Here is a 6,554-nt window from a genome sequence, read left to right on the forward strand (position 1 = left end):
TTGTATTTTTTTTGATGAAGAAAGAGTCAACCACTCTTCAAGGTTTTCTTTGAAGATTTTCTCCAAGTATATTTTAAATTTGGATTTGAGATATTGAAAATTTATTTCTTTATAATCTTTTCAAAAAGCTCTTATTTGCTTTTAAAAAAGTTATTATGAAGTTGTGGTGCATTTTTGGATAAAAAAAGAACCAACGACTCTTTAAGATTTTTTTAGAAGTTTTTTCAAATTGTATTTTGAATTTGGATTTGAGATTTTTTAGAATTTTTTCTCTCTTTATAAGCTTTTAAAAAATCTTTTACTTACTTTAAGAGAAATTATTATGAAATTGTAATGTCTTTTTGGATTAAAAAGAACTAGATATTCTTTAGGATTTTTCTTTAAATATTTTTTTAGTATATATTTCGAATTTGGATTTAAATTTCAAATCAATCCTTTATTTATTATTTTAAATTTTTTTCTTAATTTATTAGATTTCTATTTTTATTTCTATTATACTTTAATTTTTTATTTAATTTATTTTTAGATTTAGATAATAATATTTCATATTCTTTCTATTCCATAATATCAATATAATTTGCTTGGTTTTTTTTTTCTATTCCAAACATTAACATATTAAACAATTGGCTTAATTTTATGATATTAATAATTTCTTTTTTATACATAGATTTTATAAAGTCATTTCAAAATTTGGAATTTAAATAAATACTTCATAATAAATTATTATCTAACATATATTCTATTTTATTTTATCTTTTAAGATAATAGATAGACCATAGATGTGACAAAACTCTTACTGTGATTCTTTTTATTATATTTTACCAAATAGAGATTATTTATAGATGTTAGATTTAATAGTAAAATCGTAGTTAATTCTATCAATAGATCTTAATTGGTGGAATTTTTAAATATATAGTTTGAAGATATTTAAATATGAAATATTAAAACTAAAAAATATTTTTGATTATTTATGTATTTATTAGAATTTAAAAAGATTTATAAGTTGAAAGATTTTTATTAGAAAAATAATTACAAGAATAAAATATAAGTAAATTTTAGAGATAATTATCTTAGTTAGTTAGTATTTTTACTCAATATTAAGTATTGACATCAATATTTATATTGGCCTTTTATCTATATATATTACTTATAAAAAAATCTATAAATATTATTTAGTATTTAAATGAAACATGAAAAAAAAATTATGCTATTTTAATTATTTATACAAAAAATATGATCCATAATTGATTTAAATTAATTTTATAATTATAAAGATTGAAAAGAATAGATTTAATTTTATATAATCATTATAAAAATATTATAGTAATTTTAAGATTTTATTCATATTTTATTTAGATATTTTAAGAAATATTTAGAGTATTTTTTTTGAATTTGATAAAAAAAATAAGTTTTATCACTTTTAGAAGCTATTATGAAGTTATAGAGCAAAATTTATAAAAATCTTTTAATTTCTTAGGCAAATTGGATATTTTTGAAGAATATATTAAATTCAAAAATATAAAAATATTAATTTTACTAATAGAAAATAAGAGGACTAATAGTTAGTATAGTCCTTGTAAGAAGAAAGGTGTAAAAATCCTACATGATTTGTAGCACCTTGGATGTAAATAGGAGTAGAAGACTAAGGCATTGTAGCCTCTTTAAGACACCCATATACACTACTTGTGAACCTTGGTGAGGCTTGAGCTTTTGATTTCTTAAGTAAGTTATCATTGAAGAAAAAATTATTCACTTAGCATGTCCATTATTTACATTCTATCTTCAAACTATCATAATTTTTTGATAATAACTTGAATTTACATATTTTTTATATCATAGAAAAATTAAAATTTATTTTTCTAATTTATAAATGTGTGTGTATCTATATATATATATATATATATATATAAATATAATAAACAAAATATAATTAATTTTATAATATGAAATTTCTTAATTATACTTATTTCACTTTTTTTTTTTGTTCTTCTTTTATTCTTATTTATTACTTCTTCTATTTTATACTACCAATTACAAGAAATCTTTAATTAAGGTAAACTTGTAATTTTGGATGAAAGGTGATTTTATCCATACAATTATTCTTTTATATCTACAACATTTAAGTGTTGAGTCCATGTAATCCTACTATATATAAAAAAATATTACTTGTTAATTCAAAAAATCAAATCATATTATTTTGAGACATTAAATCTTCCACTCTCTTTCTTCACTTTTCCTTAGACCACTCTCCCCCTTCATCTTTTCTTGGACTACCTTCTTCTTGTATCATCTTTTGAACTACTCTCTCTTTTCACATTCTCTTAGACTACTTTCTTCCTCTATCTTCCTTAGAATAACTATTTTTTATTTATTTTTTATTTTTTATTTTATTTTATGTCCTTCTTTTAGTCTATTCTTAAAACCTTTGGGCTATGGGCTATCTAATCAAATAAACATACTGAATTTATTTTCACCAGCCCATATTCTCCATTTATATGAACATTAATATCTAACAATCATTCTTTTCAATACCCAATTTGGGGTGGATTCTCTATGGCCCTTCACATACCCCAGTGCTCAGTCAGAAATATGTACAAAACCGTCATTGCAAGCTTCAATATCAACAATTACACCGTAGAATGCACAAATCAAACTCTTCTTGCTCTTCTTTGATTCTTTCTCCTTCAGCTCCCCCTACTTCTTGTCCATCTTTAAGCCTACATCCACAGCAAGATTGTAAAGTTGATGAACCTCTGAGTGCTACTTCACCAGATCCTTCAGCTTCCTCTCTTTCAGATACTCCATCTGATCCCCCTTCGGACACAACCTAACTTGAGTTGCATGACCCAGTTGCTCCCCAAATGTGTCTCCGTTGATAGTAGATGAGCACCCAGCCTACGACTCCCAGATTTATTGCTCGTTATCCTTGAGGGCTAAATGTCACAACCACTTTGACAACTAAATATATAGAGTAGAAATCGACACCAAACTACTCTACCATGCCAACGTCAGCACCGGTCGTAAGGGCCTCCATAAACTCCTTGGTTCCAGACCACACGATGGTTCCCAAGTTGTTAGCCTTGTCAGCCTTCGTCATACTGATACCACCGATGATGATGATGGTTAGGGAGTTATTGGCCTGATCGAGAGCAATGTGGATGAACAGCTCGGGCTGCGCAACGACCTTGCACTTGTCGGTCAAGGACTCAAACCTAATCTTGTCCAAGGCATTGGACGAGTTATATATCAACTCTTGCAAGAAAAGTTCATTGTTGCTGTGGAAAGTGTCGAACATCAAGCTCAACAGCTGGTTGATTTGCGCCTAGTAGGCGTAGGCCTTGACCTGCGTATCGCTATCCGCCATCTTACCTCAAACTTTTGCAAAAATCTGACCGCCCCAAATTAAACAATAGAAAGAGTCAAGCCACGCTCTTGGTCTAATCCCCAGAAGAAACCTCTACAACGATAGTGTAGTGTGGGTCAATCTATTAAATCCTTATAGCTACTGATTGATCAAAATAATAGTTTTGAATGCAGCAGAGGGTGAGAGCTGTTAACGTCGAGAGACTTTTCATACACCTCTGACAAATAAAACCCTCCTGGAGCACCTCAATGACAACGTGAGAACACCCAATCGAGTCTTTACCGACAATAACCTAAAAACTTGTTAAATATCAATCCCCGAGGAAAGCATAGTTAGTGAATAAACACGAATACACACGCACTACGATGGAAGCGTCAACACCATCAAGGTTGTGCTTCTTCTGCCAGTTCCACCTTACTCGCCACCACAGTGCAGTGATTGTCCAGTAAAATGAATAACACTAAGATCATGGAAAACAACGATGCCCTATTCTCATTTTCTTTTTGCAATTAAACACTCTAAAACATTTTGTGGTACCAATTTTGATTCTGTAGAAGCACATAGAGGGTAAGAGTTGTCAATACTATTTTTAATTATTTTTCTAAACACATTAATTGCATTTTCTTTGTGCCATTCTAACCAAACGAGTGTCAATTTCTTCTTCATTTTTTTCTTTCCCCTCTGTCTTGTTTCATAATGATTTTCAATGCATATTAAAGTAAGGAGGTAATATCCCACTGTTTTTGCTAATTTGAAGAAGAATTAGAATTTTTTTCTTTTGAAGATATTTTTCTTTTTTTAGAATTGTGTTTTTTTATGAATAATCAACATCCCACAAATAATCTTTAGAATCAAATTCCAAATTTTGACTAGCCAAATGAAAATAAAGAGATATTTTTTCAACCAGGAGTGTGTTCCTTGCCATTTAATCATCATGTAGTATAATATGGAGGTATTGTGAGTACAGGTTAGATTAAAATTCTTCTAAAAAAAATAGATTTTTAATTATGAAATCTTTATTTAATAAGAAAAATGGTTATTTAATTATGTATATGTATTGGGATATATTTCTTTCTATTAAAAATATATCATGATCTACACACCTTTTATCTATAAGTATCTAAAATACATAGATATGCCATTCAATATAATTGTGTCTTCATTATATATTTCTTTATGTCTTTATGATATTTAACTCAAATATATATTAGAATAGGATTTGAAGAGGTTTATATATATATATATATATATATATATATAGTTCAAATAGGTCTCTATCCTTGTGTTTCAATTTGATATGCTTGTTTTAAGACCAAGAATCCTTGTTTGTATTTTTTATTTCTTTCATAGATTAGAAAATCTCATGTGCGCAAGAATCTCGTATTGATATTGATTTAATTATATATTTTTTTTATTGTTATGTTTTACAAGTATATTAGTTAGATGTAAAAATCTTATTGTAATTTTAACTTAAATTATATTCTTATGTTTTAAAGATTTACATTAAATTTAAATTGAGTCTGTTAAAGCCTCATATATTATGATTGATCTTTGCTTTTTTATTATCAAATTCTAATCTTTTGATAATTCTAATATAAGATTATTAATTTATATAATTTGATAATAAAAGAAGAATTTTAGTAGTAGCTAGATGTCAACTAAAAGTATTAATTAAATGGAATAGTTAATAGGAAGATAATCAAAGAGAGTGGTATTACTTTTGATGAGATATTCTAAAATATGTAATTTTTAGAATATATGAATTTTTAAAAATCTTGCTAATACTTTCATTCCATCTTATTTTTTGTTTCATAAGAATTAAATTTTATTGATTGAAATGTAATAGTCTTTTAGATCTAAGTTCCTATTTAAGTCTATTTACATTGCTAATTTTATTCATAACAATATGAAATTATAATAGAATATTATTTTCACTTTTTTCCATCATATTCCAATTTCTTCATGGATTCTATCAAATATAATTACAAAGAGTAATTTAAAGAAATTTCTACAGTTTTCTTCTTTTTGTATATTGTTGAAAGTATATTTATTTACAATATCAATCTTTTTCTATGGATTTTATCTCTTATAATTTTGATGATATTATCAAATAAATAACCTATAAAAGAGACCATGTGTTTGATGGAAGGACTTAGAAAAATATAACCCTTCTTCTAATGTTGCCATCTTCAATATAATTATATTCTAATGAAACTTCTAATATAAAATATTTTTCTTCTTTTTCCAAAAAAATTTCCAAAATCTCTTACATATATTTATCTAAGTTATGCACTTAGGAAAAAATTATATTTTAAAATTATTAAAAAAATCTAATATAGTTCATAAATTATGTAATTTAAATATATTATTAAATATTTTTATATTTAAAAAATAAATTTTCTAATTTTATATAGAAATTAGAAAAAAATAAAAAATAAAAAAATCATTGACTTCTAGAGCTTCTTTCTATTGTAAGTATATTTATAATTTGGTTAAAAGCACTTGTATATGAATCTTGTGACAATTATTGTCTTAACTTGTTATATTACTAAGTGCCTTCAACAATCACTACATATTTGAGAAACTAGAATTAGATTGAAAGTAATTCAATAAAATATATAAAAGTTGACTTGAGAAATTACTGATGCTTTAATTTACTCTATTGTTGATGTTAATTGCTTCAGCATAGTTCATAGTACCTTCTACATCCATCACAACTTCATATCACTTACTTATTTTTTTAAATAATATTTTTTATTGATTGATATAATATATTAAGACTTCTTCCAAGTCAAATTCTTGATTATTATCCACTTTTATAGGAAGAGGTGACATTTGTCTTCTTCTCAAAATATTCAGTGTTTTATATGGCTCAAGAAGGGATACGTGAAATACAAGGTGGATCTTCATAGACTCCTGTAGATGTAATCGATAAGCAAGAAGATTGATTTGTTTAAAAATAAATAAAAGTCCCAGCCTATAATAATCCAACTTATTACAAGAATAAGTAGTCTTGATATTGCGACAAAGTAATCGTACCTTGTAACTTATATTAAATTATGGTTGCTCCTTGTGATAGGCATCAACATTGGTCTTTTGTTGTTCTTGAGCTTTCTTTAATTATATCTTTATTATTGCATGTAGCTTTTACAAATAATTTGTTAAATCTTTTGCTGTATGATTATCAACT

General features: G+C 25.9%; 1 pseudogene; it reads right to left on the minus strand.

Moving 5' to 3' along the window:
• Window positions 1-1,957: 1,957 nt before the first annotated feature.
• On the minus strand, window positions 1,958-3,350 carry LOC112286186 (heat shock cognate protein 80 pseudogene; annotated as a pseudogene).
• Between the last annotated feature and the right edge of the window lie 3,204 nt (window positions 3,351-6,554).

This window comes from Physcomitrium patens, chromosome 1, assembly GCF_059467195.1.
Source record: "Physcomitrium patens ecotype Gransden chromosome 1, ASM5946719v1, whole genome shotgun sequence".
In the NCBI taxonomy this organism is placed as follows: domain Eukaryota; kingdom Viridiplantae; phylum Streptophyta; class Bryopsida; order Funariales; family Funariaceae; genus Physcomitrium; species Physcomitrium patens.